The 18,103-nt window shown below is 36.8% G+C and overlaps 1 pseudogene; it reads left to right on the forward strand.

Annotated features, from left to right (window-relative positions):
* The first annotated feature begins 15,136 nt into the window (after window positions 1-15,136).
* On the forward strand, window positions 15,137-16,195 carry LOC101713969 (ribosome biogenesis protein BRX1 homolog pseudogene; annotated as a pseudogene).
* The last annotated feature ends 1,908 nt before the right edge of the window (window positions 16,196-18,103 follow it).

Consider the following 18,103-nt stretch of genomic DNA (forward strand, 5'->3'; position numbering starts at 1 on the left):
TGCTTTGGAGCCAGCTGACCATGGACCAAATACCCCCAAACCATGAGCCAAACCAAATCTCTCCTCCTTCATGTTGTGGGTGTCAGGTATTTTGTCCCATTAACAGGAAAGCCAGTATTCATCACAGCTGCACATCATCTGAATCATCTGTGAAGAATACAGATGTGCATGGTCTACTCTAAGGGGCTGTTCCTGGCTCCTATCCAATAGATGGCTCCTCTGAAGCAAAAATGTCTTCAGACATTACCAATCCCTCATGGGAGAAAACATTACCTGCCCTCTTCATTCTGGTGGTGGTGGTGCTAGATCAGCTTACATTTTCAAGCTCATACTAAGTCCAAGTTCTTCTTACATCATCTGCATTACATCCATCCATGCCCTCTTAATCCCTGATCACTTTGGTTGATATGCATATCTTTAGTATACATGGGCACACTGTATTTCAGGAAGATACCAAGTCTGCATTGCATAGTGGAGTCCAGGTGGTCTATGTTTATTATATTTCATGTTCATGACCCAGATTTGTGTTTTCAGTGACTTAAACAGCTCACAAAAGGGAATGGACAGCTGGTAATAAATAACTAATGAGAGCAATAAATTTTTTAAATCACTTTAAAAGAATTAAGCACATTTTTCCCTATAGGAAATTGGCAAAACAGATCCATTCACCAAATATTCCATTTTTGTCTACAATGTGCCAGGCAGTGAGCAATCAGACGAGATAGTTATCAGTATGGTGCTTATCTAGAAGAGGAGAGACGAATGTCATTCAAACTAACATATCAAGTGAGTTCATTTCAGATGGCCTGCAGTGCCACTAAGGAAACAAGTGATGCACATTGGAGAATACGGGCAGGGCTACTTTAGAGCACAGTAGAAGTGACATTTGAATCTAAAACTGGTGCTGTAACATACTGCTGGTGACATGAAAACTGGTTCATTTTTCCAGGAAATAATTTGTCAATATATGTCAAGGGTTGTAATATGTTCATTTTATCTAATCACTTAACAAATATAGGACATCTCTGAAAATATGCCCCAGTGATACCACTGCTAGGAAAGAACACCAAAGGTATTTTCAAAATACTGTAAAATATCCCAATACGAGAAAGACAAAAACTTCACAATATTTTATGAAACTACCCACTGAATTGTCAGCAAAAGAGAATAGTTAGAAAAAGAAAATCAACAAAATAATAACAATGATATACAACAGTTATTTTTTATTAGGAATTATTTTTGTTTTTTCTGTTTTCCAAGTTTTCTAACACACTTTCTAAATATTTTTTCTTTTTTTTTGTACTGGGGATTGAACTCAGGACCTTGTGCTCAAGAGGCAGGCGCGGCACCACTGAACTAAATCCCTGGCCCTCTAAGTAACTAGTCCAAATACACTGTTGTCCTCACAAAAGGAGGAAACTCAGATGCACAGACACCTAGAATGGTCACACAGTCGGAGGACGGACTGTGTAAGAACACAGAGAGGAGCATCATCTTCGAGCCAAGGAGACAGGCCTCGGGAGACTCCAGACCTGTTCATCCCTGGATGTTGGGACTTCTAGCCTCTAGAACCATGAGAAAGTAACTTCCTACTGTTCAAGCTATCCAAACCGTGATATTTTATTTTAATAGCCCTAGCAAACCTATAAAAATACCTTCTTTTTGTGGTTCTATTGTACTTGTTTGCTTTATTTATCTTTATATTTAACTCCAAAGTATTTTACAGTTTCTTACACATACTAATGATTCAATGAATGTTGGCCAAAATAAATTTCCTGAACTTTTTGTCCTTAACCAATGTATGAATCTATTTTGCATACTACTTGAGCCAGGTTAATTTGAATTAAAATAGAGGTCATGAGTATGGCACTGACATCAGCTTAGCTCTGGTGAGGGGCCTCTCAGCTGAGTCACACCATGGCAAGAGTGTATGTGTGTGGAAGAGATTACATCTCAACACAGGAAGGCAGAGAGCCTGGAATCTCTTGGTCTTTTCTGAGGGCGTGACTCCTAACTGACCTAAGGACCTCTCAACTCCCACTTTAAGAGCCCCGCCTTAAGAGCCCTACCACCTCCCAAACTGTTTGCCTGTCTTTGGGACCAAACCTACAACACATGAACCTCGGGGGAACACATTTATACTATATCCAAACAATAGCAATCAATCTGTGGACATAGTGTCTGTGGACTTTTAAACAAGCAGAAAAACAAATCAAAGTTTTAAAAATTCAGCCCAAAGAAGGAATTTATATCTTAAAAAATAAAAATCAATTGACAGAGATTCGCTAAAAATCATTTGCATAGTCAGCAGCTATTTTCATTCTCAGATAAGCACATAAGATGCTTCAAAAACTGCATAGCTATGAAGCCCATTAAAATCTTTGTTGTTGAGTCTCAGTAGTACCAAATGCTCTTCCCTATGTCTGTAAAAACACCATAGATGCATTACATTTTCAAAGGAATAATTTGGTAAATAATATGCTATAATTTCCATATGTTGTAAACTCACTTTGGAAAATGTTTTAATGTCTGACATAAATTATCATATATCACATATAATCTCATATTTTCCAAGAGTACAGCTCAACTCAAATAATAATGCTTTTCAACTCAAAATTTTAAAAATTTTCAGTCCTTACATTTCAAAATTTCCTGAGTCCAAAGCTTCAACATCACCTGACAGTTTATTAGAAATGCAGAATTTCAAGTTCTACCTTGGCCTATTGAGTCACAATTTGCTTTTTAATGAAATCTCCAGATGATTTGTGTGCTCATTAAAATTTGAGAAGCCCTGCTCTAGAATATGGTTCTCAGGATTAAATGACTTGTTCAATCTTTCCATCATGAGGATTTGTCTGAAGAGATGAAAAGGTTAGAATTTTCCATAGTTGGAACCGGTGTCATTGTAAGATTCTTTATGGTTTTGCTTTGTTTTTAGGCAAATTGAAAAAGTGATAACAAGGCAGGATCATTTTACAGTCAGAAGACATCTGTAGGTTATTTTTTCTGGATGTATTTGTAACTCAAAGACAGTGTCCTAGATAGGAGGATGGATGGTGTAAAGAAATCCAGTGTCCATTACATAAATCACAAAGTCGATAAAGAAATAGGTGAAGGTACAATTAAAGAACTGCTGAGAATCCTTCTGAAATGACTTAAAGCCAACCCAGATATGACAATTTTCAAACAATAGGACATTCCTGAGTTTCAGGGGCAACAATGAAAGGTGATTGCTAAAAGCTATTTTCCTTTACTCTGGGATTAGTCAACCACCTCTTTAAATGGTTTTGTACTCTATTAGTAATTATAAATATTCAAATGGATATGAACAAACAACTTTGATATATAAAGAACAAGATATTGACTTTTCCTTTTTTCCTACCTCTATGCACTGATTTCACAGAAGAATTCAATTGTATTTATGGCTCATGAGCAAATTTAATGGTAAAAATGTGCTGTTGATATAAAAACATTTCTTCCCAGGGACTCAAACTGCTTTCTAGACATTATCTCATTAATTACTTCCTTAAATCTTTTTCATTGATTTTTATATTTTTTGAACCAACAAGTTCACCATTTTTTGCATATGAAGGAAAGAGTTTACTTCAATTGGAATTTAAGATCTTAAGCATCATTTAAAATGGAGATGTTATAGCTCAGTTGACAAGAAGTTGCCAAAGGGGCTTGAAAACAAACAAACAAACAAAAAGCTCCAAAGTGACTGGACAAGGTTATTTATTTATTTATGGACTAGCCAAAAGTTCCAAGTATGCCTTAGAAGATTGTACAAGGAATGAAAATACTTCATAATGCACCTAGCCTATATAATTAGGAAAGATGTGTCCAAAGATTTCAAAATATCAATTTTGGTACATTTTAGGTATACAATACAGTTACATTCATCATTGGTAATGTGTACCTTTACATGATGTATCTTGGTTCTTATTTTTTCCCCATTCCCCTGCCCTATAAACTTAATAAAAAAAAATAAAGTCATAACGTCTCTGCAGAATATATCAATTTTGAAAGGGAAAACAAGATGCTACTATACATTATTAAATAAGCCACCTGAAAAAAAATATTGCAATGGTCACTAGTGGCTGGTAGGGATTTTCCAAGAACAAGGGCATTCTAAATGAACCACATTTCTGATTTTGATAAAATTATCAGTTTGGTAAAATAAGGGAATTCATGATGCCACAGAATTTAAGTAATAATGATAGGAATTCTTTGTTGAGTACTTCCCATGTGCCAGAAGCTGTGGTGACCACTTTACAAACATCTCATTTAACAATCCTTTGAAAGCTGTGAGAAAGTATGATTATTGCCAATTCACATATTAAGGAAAACAGCTAGCTCAGGGTCATGAGGCTGTTCCTAAAGATTATTTTTTTGTACATCACATGGTACACTTTTGAGCAAATAGGGTTTGTTGAAAGTGCATCATCTGAGCAATCTAAACTTTGTCCATAATGTATACATATCCACAATGTCTGGCTTATAATGTCTACTTTCTGTGTGGCTCCCTTTCCACATTAAGGACCTTTATTCACCTTGATTTCCTCTGTCAGCCAAATACTTGCCCTAGGAGGCATCAAACCACTATTGTTAGATCATTCTCCTGAGCAAGGTAGCTCACTGTGGCAAAGGCACTTGGCAAAAATAGGGGAGCAAGAGTGCCCAACTTCCTTTTTCTCTCAATCAACCCTCAACTTGGGAGGTATAGTTATCCTTAGATATCAGAAAGGGATTGTTTCCAGACATCCCCACCTGAGATAACAAAATCTGTGGATGCTCAAGTCTCTTTCATGAATGGTGTAGTATTTGCATACAACCTTTATACATCCTTCTGCACACTTTAAATCATCTTAAGATACTTTCTTTGGTGGTACTGGAGATTGAACCCAGGACCTTTGTCCTTTTTAAGCTTTTTGGGGTTTTTGGCTTTTTGTTTTGTTTTGTTTTTACCCAGGGTCTTGCTAGGTCATCCAGCCTGGGCTCTTATTTACGATCCTCTTGCCTCAGCCTCCCAGAATGCTGGAATTACAAGCATTAACAACACATCCAGCTATTAATTATCATACCTAACAGTATAAATGCTATGTAAATAATTGTTATAGTGTACATATTCAATACATACATTTTTTCAAACATTTTTTGATGTTGATGGAATTCATGGAGGTGGAACCTAAAGTTACAGATGGGCCAAATGTATATAACACACAGTCAAGAAGCCCCCCGACTTTCTGTGCGTCTATACAAATAATTCTGGCTTTGATCTTTCTCAATTCCCCCCAAACTTCTCTAATAATAATAATCTGGATGTTTTTTGTTAAAAATATCAATTTTGGGGCTCCACTTCCTAGCCAGTACATTTCAGAATGTGTGAGGAAAGTTTGGAGAGCTGTCTGTGGTAAAGTGGATAATAAAGTGACTGTTTCTTTTTATATTGTAAAATATTTTATAAAGTGGTATTTTAAAATATACAACACAGTCAATGAAAGAACAAGGTCGTTGGCAAGGTGGCCCAGGGAAGAGTTTTAGATTGGGGGATTCAATGGCAAGTGATGCCATTTCCTAGCTTTAGATCTCTGGCAAGTTGCTAAACTTCTAGGTGCCCATTTCTATCACCTACCATCTTATGTGATGGGGTTATTTTGAGCACTAAATAAGCTAGAACATGTAAAGCACTTTGAATGTTTCCTGGCACCGAGAGAGTGCTATAAGCCACTGTTTCCAGTATCTCTAGGTGCAGAGATGAAAAAAATTACCAAAAAAAGTGTTAGGTGAAAAGAAATTGGAGAATAATTTGTATGGTATTATCACTTTTACATATTAAAAGTGATAAATATATTTATATATAAGTGATAAATATATATATATTTATTTGAATAAATATAAAGACAACCAGGAAAGATTTAACCCTCTTTGTGGTACCTATTAGAAGAGGAGGGAGAGCAAGGAGCCAGGAGAGATGTGTGAAAAAAGGTTTCATTTTTTACTATATGCTTCTTCCTACATTATTTCACTTTTTACAATGACTATATACTTATACGCTTATTTTTTAATGTTGAGGGGAAAGCACACAGGTGGCCCTGATAATGTACTGCCTCCCCCAGTTAGGAAACAATGAGATAATACATACAAAGGACCCAGAGCACCATATGCCAGGTACATCTTCCCAGCAAATGCATGTGTTCAGTGCTTCTCTTGATCTTCAAAAGCACAGCACACATGGGCCGGGGATTTAGCTCAGTGGTTTCACTGCCTGCTCCATAAGTGCAAGGACCCAAGTTTGATCCCCAGTACCAAAAAAAAAAAACCCCACAAAAAATCCACATAGCACACACAAAACCTTTGTCACTGAGTAGTTCTGATATTAGCTTCTTGAGAGTCTCTCTAAGTTTTTTGTTGTTATTTTGTTTTCCATATTCCAGTGCCTGACATTTATACTTGTCACGGCTAGGAGGGAGGCCCTTTCATTCCTCAATTTTCATGTTGACTTGGGACAGGGACTCCAAAGCTTGTTCTTCACTTACTATTGGAAACTACAAAGATTGATGAGTAAAAGATATTGGCCATTTGTGGGCAGCTGTGCTCCAGAGATTTCATGGTAATCACACCAGTTATGGCCTCCTGCAGGTAGTGCAAACAATTTGCAGAGGCCAAATAATAAGAGTGAATGTGCAATCATAGCTAATATTCAAGTGGTCACTATGTGTCAGACACACAGTAACTGGTAACCTGTACTATTGCACCTATTTTGTATACTAAGATCGGGAGATTAAAGAACTGCCCAAAACCACACAGCTTGCATAGCAAGGCAATCTGCTGATTAAAACTCACTCTTCTGTCTGTTATAGGACACTGCTGCTGAAAGCACAGGCAATTTATATGGCTGCTAATTGATACAGTGGTACCTCCTTTCACAAAGTTAATTCTTTCACATTTCTGGTTGCAACTAGAATTGTGGAATTAATTCTGTGACCAGAATTGTGGAAAGAATTAAGTTCATAAACCGAGGTATCACTGTAAAGTATAAGCAATGTAATTTCGCATGTTAGTTCTTTTAATTTAGCATCCTTCTCAAATAAGTAGGAAAGTGTTGTTTCTCTTTCTCCCCCTTTTCTCCAGATCAGGAAATGGAGACTGAGAGGTTAAAAGAAGTCACACTGATAATCACTGACAGGACCAAGACTTAGACCCACCTTTTTTTATTTGGTCATTAGAATCTAGCAATAATTTTGTTGACAGTTAAGTTATAACCTGGTTTTGAAAGGGTAGACACGCACTTTTTTTAAATGAGGAAATTTTCAAAACTGAGAACACTGCTGGATATTTTAATATCCAGGCAGTTTACAAATTCTAAAAATGTCCTGTTTGCAAGAAAAAAAATTCAAAGTAAGTAGGAAGTTTAAGAGTAAGTAGAACCACAATGAGGTATCACTTCATGCCCATTAGAATAACTACTACCAAAACCCAGAAAATAATAAGTGTTGGCAAGGATATGGAGAATTTGTAACTTTTGCATACTGTTTGGTAGAAATGTAAGATGGTGAAAAATGTGATGGTGCTTCCTTGAAAAGTTAAAAATAGACATATCGTATTTCCAGGTCTTCTACTTCTGGGTATATACCAAAAAGAACCAAAAGCAGCATCTCAAAGAAGTATTTGTACATCCAGGTTCACAGCAGCATTACTCCTAACTGTCAAAAACGTAGAAGAAACCTAAAAGTACATTGATGACAACTGGGTAAACAAAATGTGGTATATATACAATACAATATTATTTAGTCTTGACCAGGAAGGAATTTCTGGTACATGATACAACAAAAAGACAAACATTTCATGGTTTCTCTTAAATGAGGCATATAGAATTTGTTGAATTCACAGAAACAGGAAGGGGAATAGTGGTGACTAGGGACTGGAAAGAGGAAAGAGATGATGTTTAAATTTTGAAAAATTTGATGTATAAAGTTTTAATTTTGCAAGATGAAATTTCAGGAAATTGGTTACACAATAATGTAAATAGACTTAACACTACTAAAGCACATACTTAAAAATGGTCAGATGATGAGTTTTATGCAGTGTATTTTTACCAATAGAGAACATAGAATTAAAAAGTGTAGAAAATCTAAAAAACAGTTCTTGTTGGTCTCTATCATTGTTATGTAGTATAATAGAAGAATAAAAAAACCAAGGATATTTGTGTTGTCTCTCACTTATGTGCTTTGAGTACATCTTTGGATAGTATGCTGACACTCACCCTTCTCATCTGTAAAAGAGATAATACCCATTTTGCCCACCTTATAAACTGCAATGAGGATCCAAACAGCTGGAAGTATTTGTAAGATTTAAAATATTGAGTTTAATTCATCCACTAAACTTGCTTTTTTTTTTTTTGAGGTTCTTGCAAAAGAATTTTATTTTGATCCTGCAAAATTAGTAATCTGCCATGTTTTGAGGTGCAGCTCCTCTCTATGGACTTGCCCAAAAACAAGGTCCTAAGTCTAGAACTAACTACAATCTAAGCTTCCTTTTCTACACTCAGCTTATACCCAACTTTCTGGACATATGTCTGGACCTCTGTTTCTCTGTCTGTAATTTGCAACATATATGTATACATGTATGGTTTAAATCAGCTAGTACATGGAAACCATAAGTGGTTTGTAAATATTGGATTTTTTTTAGTTCTTTTATTGGTACATTTTAGGTATATAATTCATTTACATTTATCATTGGGTGTTTGTACCTGTACATGATATATCTTGGTTCTTATTTTTTTTCCCCCATTACCTGTGCACCTTTCACCCCCACCCTTCCCTAATTACATAGATTTCATTTCCAGTTTTTTTTTTCCTCATAGTTTTCCTTTCCCCTTCCCCTCCCTTCACTCCTTCATCTTTGGACCTTTCTTCCTATTTCAAATTATCAATTATTCATTTTAATCATTTTAAACCTTGTTTACACTATCAGTTTCTTACACTAGTGAAACTATTCAGTATTTACACATGTGTGTCCTATTTATTTCACTTAAGAGTATGGCCTCGATATGCATCCATTTAGCTATAAATGACTCTAGTTTTTCATTCTTTATGGCTGAGTAGTACTCCATTTTATAAAAAAAACACATTTTCTTTATTCAGTTTCCAGCTGATGGGTGCTTGGGCTGTTTCCAAGCTTTAGCTATTACAAACTGTGCTGCTATGAACATGGGTGCACATATATCACTGTGGTATGATTCTTTTCTTTGGGGAACATACTCAGTAGGGGAATAGTTGGGTCAAATGCAACCTCTAGTTCTAGTTTTTTGAGGCATCTCCATACCGACTTCCACAGTGGTTACACCAGTCTGCACTCCCACCAACAATGGAGAAGGGTTCCTTTCTCCCTACAACCCCGTCAGCATTTGTTATTTGTTGAATTCTTGATAGCATCCATTCTTTCTGGGGTGAGGTGGAATCTCAGTGTTGTTTTCATCTGCATCTCTTGAATGACCAGTGATGTTGAACACTTTTTCATATATTTGTTTGCTGCTTTTACTTCTTCATCTGAGAAATATCTGTTCATTTCAGATGCCCATTTTTGAATTGGGTCTTTGAATTTGGGGGGTCTGATATTTTCCAATTCTTTATATATTCTAGTTAGTAGTCCTTTGTCTGAGGTACAGCCACTAAAATTTTTTTCCCATATTGTAGGTTGTCTCTTAGCTCTGTTGGTGGTTTCTTTTGCAGTGCAGAAGCTTTTTAATAAGGTGAGATACCAGTTGTTGATTTTTTTCTGCTAGTTCCCATGCTGCTGAGGTTTTGTTCATGAAGTCTTTTCCTATGCCAATGTCTTCAAGGGTTCTACCTAACTTATCTTCCAGCAAGTTTAGTGTTTCTGTTTTAATATTTAGATCTTTAATCCACTTCGATCTTAGTTTGGTACATGGTAATAGGTATGGGTCTAGTTTCAATCTTTAGCAGGTTGAAATCCAGTTTTTCCAACACCATTTATTAAATAGGCTATCTTTCCTCCAATGATAGTGGTTGGCTCCTTTGTCAAAGATGAGGTGGCTGAGCATGTCTGGAGTTGTTTCTGCATCTTCTAATCTATTCCACTGATCCTCAGGTCTGTTCCGTTGCCAGTACCATGCTGATTTTATCACAGTAGCTTTGTAGTATAGTTTCAAGTTGGGGATTGTGATACCTCCAGCCATGTCTCTGTTGCTTAGAATTGCTTTAGCTATTCTAGGTCTCTTATGGTTCCAAATGAATTTTTGGATTTTTTTCTCTAGTTCTGTGAAGTATATTGTTGGAATTTCAATTGGCATTGCATTGAATCTATATAGTAGTTTTGGAAGTATGGCCATTTTCACTACATTGGTTCTTCCTACCCAGGAGCAAGGGATGTCTTTCCATTTTCTTGTACCCTCTTCGATCTCATTTTTCAGAGTGCTGTGTTTTCAGTGTAGAGGTCTTTTGCTTCCTTTGTTAGATTGATTCCTAGATATTTCATTTTTTTGGATGCTATTGTAAAAGGAATTGTTTCCCTAATTTCTCTCTCAGTGAGTCTGTTATTTGTGCACAAGAAGGCTATTGTTTTTTGAGTGTTGACCTTGTATCCAGCTACTCTACTGAATCTGTCAATTAACTCTAGAAGTCTTTTGGCAGAGTTTTTTGGGTCTTCTATGTAAAGTATCATATTGTCAACAAATAATGACAGTTTAACTTCTTCTTTTCCTATCTTTATTCCTTTTATTTCTTTCTCTTTCCTAGTTACTGTGGCTAATGTTTCCAGAACTATATTGAACAGGAGTGGTGACAGTGGGCATCCTTGTCTTGTTCCTGACTTTAGTGTGAAAGTTTTCAGTTTTTGACCATTTAGTATGATACTGGCTGTTGGTTTTTTCATAGATAGCCTTAATCAGGTTGAGATAAAGACCTTCTATTCCAATTTTCAGTAGCATTTTTATCATGAATGGGTGTTAGATTTTGTCGAATGTTTTTTCTGCATCTATTGAGATGATCATGTGGTTTTTGCCCTTGACTCTGGTAATATACTGTATTACATTTACTGATTTACAGATGTTGAACTATCCTTGCATCCCCGGGATAAATACAACTTGGTCATGGCGTATGATCTTCTTGATGACCCTCTGTATTCTGTTTGCCAGTGTCTTGTTGAGGATTTTTGCATCTATATTCATTAGGGAGATTGGCCTGTGGTTCTCTTTTTGGGTTGAGTCTTTCCCTGGTTTTGGAATCAAAGTCACACTTGCTTCCAGGAATGAATTTGGAAGTATTGCTACCCTTTCAATTTCCTTGATGAGTTTAAAGAGTAATGGTGTTAGTTCTTCTTTAAATGTCTTGTAAAATTCAGCAGTGAACCCATCAGGACCTGGGCTTTTCTTTGTTGGTAAATATTTCATTACATTTTCAATTTCATTTATTGTAATTGGGGTGTTTAGAATTTCTATATCTTCTTCATTTAACTTTGGCAATTCGTATGTATCTAGGAATCTGCCCATTTCTTCTGCGTTTTCCAGTTTATTGGAGTAGAGGTTCTCGAAGTAGGTATTGATGATCCTCTGGATTTCTGTTGGATCTGTTGTGGCTTCACCTTTTTCATTCTTAACTGCATGTATTTGTGCCTTTCTTTTCCTTTTTTTGATAAGTTTGCCTAAAGTTTTATTGATTTTATTTATTCTTTCAAAAAACCAACTCTTTGATTCATTGACCTTTTTTTGTATTGTTCTCTTAGTCTCCATTGCATTGATTTCTGCCCTAATCTTTATAATTTCCTTTCTTGTATGAGCTTTGGATTCCTTATGCTCTTCTTTTTCTAGGAGCTTGAGGTTCTGCATTAGGTTATTTATCTGAGTTTTCTCTGTTTTCCTAATATGGCCATTCACTGCTATGAATTCCCCACGTAGGACTGCTTTCATTGTGTCCCATAGATTCCTGTATGTTGTACTGGCATTTTCATTTACTTGTAGAAACTGTTTAATTTCTTCTTTAATTACTTCTGTGATCCATTGGTTGTTCAAGAGGGTGTTATTCAGTTTCCATGTGTTTGTTGGGGTTTTGCAGTTTCTTATGTTATTGATCTCCAATTTTATTGCACTGTGGTCTGATAATATACAGGGGGTAACTTCAATTCTTTTACATTTACTTAGATATGTCCTATGAGCTAGCATGTGGTCTGTTCTGGAGAGTGACCCATGTGCAGCCGAAAAGAATGTGTATTCCAATTTTGTGGGGTGGAACACTCTGTAAACATCTATTAAGTCCATTTGTTCAATAGCTTGGTTCAGTTCTAGAATTTCCTTGTTAACTTTTTTCTAGATGATCTGTCTACTTGTGATAATGGGGTATTGAGGTCCCCCACTACTATTGTGTTAGTGTTCACTTGGTTTTTCATGCCTATTAATATTTGCTTTGTATAGTTGGGGGCATTTGTATTTGGTGCATATATATTTAGGATTGTCATCTCTTCCTCTTGGATTGTTCCCTTCACAAGGATGTAGTGACCATCTTTGTCTCTCTTAATTAGTTTTGGTTTGAAATCCACTTTGTCTGCAAATAAGATTGCTACCCCTGCTTTCTTCTGTGTCATGGAGAACAGTTTTCCATCCTTTTACTTTCAGTCTATGAGTTTCCTTTTGAGTTAGGTGTCCTGATGTTTTAATTTTGTTAGCTCTTTTATTTCTTATTTTTCCCCCTTTCCCTTTAGTGTTTTACCTTGCCTGGTGACTTCCCTCTGTTGGGCTTCATGGAGTTGTGATCTTCACTGCTTTTTTTCTAGGATATTGTTTAGAACTGCTTGTAGTGCTGGTTTGGTGTTCATGAAATTTCTCAGGTGTTCTTTGTCATGGAAGTATCTAATTTCCCCATCGATTTGGAAAGATAATTTTGCAGGATACAACAGTCTAGGTTGGAAGTTATTTTCTTTTAGAGCTTGAAATACTTCACTCCAGGCTCTCCTTGATTTGAGGGTTTGTGTTGAGAAGTCTGCTGTGATTCTGATGGGCTTTCCTTTGTAGGTGATTTGTTTCTTTTCTCTAACTGCTTGTAGGATTTTGGTTTTCTGTTGAGTTTCTGGGATCTTGACTATTATATGTCTAGATGTAGATTTTTTTTGGTCATGGCTAGTTGGAGTTCTATATGCCTCACTTATCTGTATGTCCAATTCTCTACCTCTGTCTGGAAAGTTTTCCACTATTACTTTTGTGAACAGTTTTTTTTATGTCAATTGTGCTTTCTCCTGTTTTTTCATGGACTCCTATCAGTCTTATGTTATTCTTCTTTGCATCATCTAGCAGTTGGTGGATTGATTTCTCATGGCCCCTTACTATTTTTAAGAAATCTTTATTTTTATGGTCTCTAACCATGATCCTGTCTTCTCTATCTGATATTCTATCTTCAGATTCCCTTAATCTACTGTGGATACTTTCAATGGAGTTTTGATCTCCTGAATATCTGTTTGAATCTGTTTCATGGATTCCATTTCTTTCTTATGTTGGATGATCATGGTTTTCATTTCTTTCTTATGCTGGGTATTCATGGCTTCTAGCATGTTTCTGAGCTCATCTATTTTTTTATCTGTTTCTTTTCTAGGATCCTCTAATCATGTCTTTCACTCTGCTCACCATCTCTGTGGATATCTGGGAGATTATTTCTGCTTTGATTTTTTCTAGAGCCTCATTCATCTGTTTTGTTACTTTCTGTGCTATCAGTTCAAGGTATTCAGGTGGTTGATTATGGGACTTTTCCATTTCACTTCCCCAGGATTTACCCTTGGTGGGGTGGAAGTCTGAGTTTGTGCCTTGCTTAAATGTCTTCTCATTTTTGTTTCTGGTATTGTCCTTGGTTTAACTCCTGGGTTGATAGTTTGAAATTGCTTATTGTAGGTATCTTTGTTGCTTGTAATTAGAACCCTTATGGAATGATTGCTTCTCAGAGGTGTCTTCCAGATATAGCTGGTCCTTAAGTTTTGAGTCTCTAATGACTCTAAGGCTATCTTGTTTTCCTTGTACTAGGAAGGTTCATTGACTAGATCAATACCAACACCTTAGCCCAAGTGATACAATCAGCAACACCACTGCATCAAGTACATCTTAGAAAATGACATTTTGTGGTAGTTATTAATCTATCACCTTTAGCTGTGTGAATTAAATCAAGATTGAGGACCAACCCAACATATAGTGAATAAACTCTTCAGCATAACAACTTTACCCTTTGGGATGGGGAGTTAGAAGAGCTTGGGGAGGGAGGGACAGATGGGAAGAAGGATAGGGTAAGGTTAGCAGTGTGGTCAGAGGACACAGGTGAGAAGGAAAAAGAGAATACTAGGAAAATAAAGAAGAACTCTGAATGAGGACCAAAACAGGGACAAAAAGGGAAGATGAACAATGTGGGAGAGCAAGAGAGTGAGTGTAAGAGAGAGAGAGAAAGGAAAGAGAAAAGAAAGAAGAAAAGAAAAGAAAAATTGAAAGAAAAACAAATACTTGCAAAGAGTAGGGAAAAAAATTAAAGATAAGTGGAGCAAAAGAAAAGAAAAGAGAAAAAAACCAAAATAATAAAACCAATTTTGGGAATAAAAAGTAACCATGAAGATGAAGGGCCTCTTTCAGGGTATGTTTCTGCTGTCACAATAGACAACGTGGGTAGCAGTGTGCAGATATAAGTCAATGAGTCTCAGCAAGCTAGTTGCAGACCCGTGAGATTCTGGGAGATTTCTGACTGCAAGTCCCAAGTTGAGCTCCCTGTCCTCCTGTAGGGTTGAACTCTGCAGAGTTGTATTGCAGGTTCCAGCTGCCCTTCCCCTGAAGATAGTCCTGGTCCTGATGGGAGGTGAAGATGACTCCAATTTACCCAGCACAGTGGTCTGGTGGTCCAGTGTCGTCTGCATCTTTGTAGTGTGGAATCAGGTGGCTGTACGGGGTGGGGTGGGGCGGTGTCCAGTGGATTGCTGCCAGGGCGCAGGCTGATTCGAAGCGTTCAGCGTGACTCGCCAACTTGCTAAGGCGTCCACAGACCTGCCTGTCTGCAGCGGGCTGATTTCGTGGATTCTGTGTGACCTGAAATTGCTTTCTTTAAAAAATGATCTGTAGAACCGGAAGTATGGTCAAGAGGGAAGGTGGTGGGGCAAGATGGTGGCAAACAAGAGGAAGAGGCCTGGGGACTTGGCGGTTTTGATAAAGAAGCCAAAAAGAAAGAAAAAAGATGCCAAGCCTCCAGCTAAGTCATTGGCTGTGCCAGAGGAAATGGAGGAAGCAGAGAAGGACCGTATCCCAGGTCCTTTTTGCAAGAGGAAGTGGAAAAATAAGGAACGGATTCTCATCTTTTCTTCCAGAGGAATAAATTTCAGAACAAGACATTTAATGCAAGACTTGAAAGCATTGATGCCTCATTCTAAAGCAGATACTAAAATGGATCGTAAAGATAAATTATTTGTGATTAATGAGGTCTGTGAAATGAAAAACAGCAATAAATGCATCTATTTTGAAGCTAAGAAAAAACAAGATGTTTATATGTGGCTTTCAAATTCCCCTCATGGGCTCTCTGCCAAATTCCTTGTTCAAAATATTCATACCCTAGCAGAACTGAAGATGACTGGAAACTGAAAGGTTCTCGGCTGATTTTGTCTTTTGACCCTGCTTTTGATGAATTGCCGCATTATGTTTTGTTAAAAGAACTCTTAGTTCAGATTTTTAGTACTCCATGATATCATCCCAAAAGCCAGCCATTTGTGGACCATGTATTTACTTTCACCATTTTGGATAACAGGATATGGTTTCAGAACTCTCAGGTCATAGGTGAAGATGCTCAACTTGTAGAAATAGGAACTCGTTTTGTCTTAAATCTGATAAAGATTTTTCAGGGAAGCTTTGGAGGACCAACTTTATATGAAAACCCTCACTACCGGTCACCAAACATGCATTGGTGTATCATAAGATCCATCACAGCTGCAAAATACACAGAGAAACAGCAAGTAAAAGTTGTGCAGAAACTGAGAAAGAAAGAGTCGAAGACTGTACTTCCATGCAATCCCACTGATGATGTTTTTGTTACACCAGCTGAGGAAAAACCAATAGAAATACAGTGGGTAAAACCAGAGCCAAAAGTTGATTTGAAAGCAAGGGAAAAAAAAGATTTACAAAAGGCAAAGAAAATTGAACCAGAAGATGAACAGTGGAAATGCAAAATGAATCAATGGATAACTAAGTTTTCCAAATATTGTATATTTATTTTGTATTCAGTGTGTAAATACATCTATTAGCCTGCACTACTTTGTCTAATTAATGTGCCATTTGAAAGAAAAAAATATCTTAGAATCAGTGGTGTTCATCTTTTTCTAAATAAAGCACTGTATCACTAAAACTCATTAAAAAAAATGGTCTGTATTCTCCTGTTTCCTTAGTCTCAATTTCAATTTATATAGCTCTCTCAAATATGTGGATTCCACTTCTTGTACTTGGATGTCTCACAGGAACCCCAAATTTGAAACATTGCAAAGGGGATTAATTATTCTCCCCTCACCTATTTCTGTTTTGTTGAATAGTGTCATTCTCTGCTGAGTTAGATTTCCTCCTTCTGAATGATACCCATATCTAGTCAAATGCAAAATTCCACCCATTCTCTTGCTCTTCTTTGCACTAAAGATTTCCACTACTTGAAATGTTCTTGGAGTCCTTTCCTAGCCACCTCCTCTTTACCCTGCCTTATTCAGTGCACACTTACATTTCCCAGAAGCCTTCAGTAGTGCCTGCAAACTCCCACCCGCACACCACCAATGTGCTCTTATTACTACTCCAATATACTTCTGCTCACAGCCCTCACCACAACAACTGTGAATTCCCTGTTGGTTAGAATTCCTCCAAAGCCGGAAAACCCACTGAAGGTGATAGAAACTGTGTCCATCTGGAAAAGAGATGATGAAAAGTTAAAGAATTTTTCAAGCAGAGCAATGCAGTGATGGTCATGATCAGGTCTGGGGTGCACAGCATTGGTGAGAGAAGTACTGTATTCTGGAGGGACAATCAGCAAAACTTTTCTGTATGGTGCTATGTGCCAGGACTTCATAGTGGAGAAGGAACAGCCATGCTTTCAGCAGACAGAGGAGTGTCCAAGCAGAAGGAACCACTTATATGGAGATCTCAAGGCAGGAAAATATGTGAGGAGTTGGGAGAAGGTAAAAGAACTCATGGCGGCTACTCCCTAGGGAAAGGGTTGAGCAAACTGGGGCAGGATAATTGGGTGGGGGTTGCACTCACTGCAGGTTACATTTAGCCCACTGAGCAGTGGAGGTCCGAGGAGGGTTTTAAGAAAGTAATGGACATAATTCAATCTAACTTTTAATAAATATCATGTTGACCAAGATCTTACTATGAAAAGCAGCAATCAAAGAGAAATATTCAAGCATTTATCTTGCTTTTCCCCTATATTTTAGTGCAACTAAAAAGCCCCAGTTAATGAAAAAAGACATTTAAAGAAGAATTTCAATTAACAAATATAAAGTGGTAGAATTACTTTTACAAACTACTTAATAATTCCCAAATAAGATAACTCTTTCAGATAATAATCACCAATGGAAAAAAACCTCTAAATGAAAGGTTGAGTAAGACATTTTCCATGTAAAGTAACAAGAAAGGCAGTACCTACTCTCACTGAGCAATCATAGTGACAATGATTTGAGGAAGTATGAAGTCCTATGAAAACTACCTATGAAGTATCTTTGCAAAAAAAACCCTGAATTTGAAATTATTTGAATATTGAGAGTTAATTTCCACTGTATGGAGAATATAGGAAGTAAATAGAAAAGTAAAAGCCAACAAACAAATCCAGAAATCTAGGGGATTTTATAGATCATTTGAGCCAGCTTCTTTAACTAGTTAATAGTATGAAAAAATAAAAGAAGCAACAAAGCAATTACTCAACATATAGAAGCTTAAGAAACATAACAACACGAAGTAATTTACAGACCTTGTTTGGTTCTTGACTTAAACAAACTGATGATAAAAAGACATTTCTGAAACAAGCGAGAAATTTTCAATGTGGACTATGTACTACATGATACCATAGAATTATTGTTAATTATGAAGAAGGAATATGGGCAT

Source organism: Heterocephalus glaber, unplaced genomic scaffold (assembly GCF_053883595.1).
Source record: "Heterocephalus glaber isolate CG9 unplaced genomic scaffold, H.glaber_assembly_v1.0 deba00001472, whole genome shotgun sequence".
Classification (NCBI taxonomy): Eukaryota; Metazoa; Chordata; class Mammalia; order Rodentia; family Bathyergidae; genus Heterocephalus; species Heterocephalus glaber.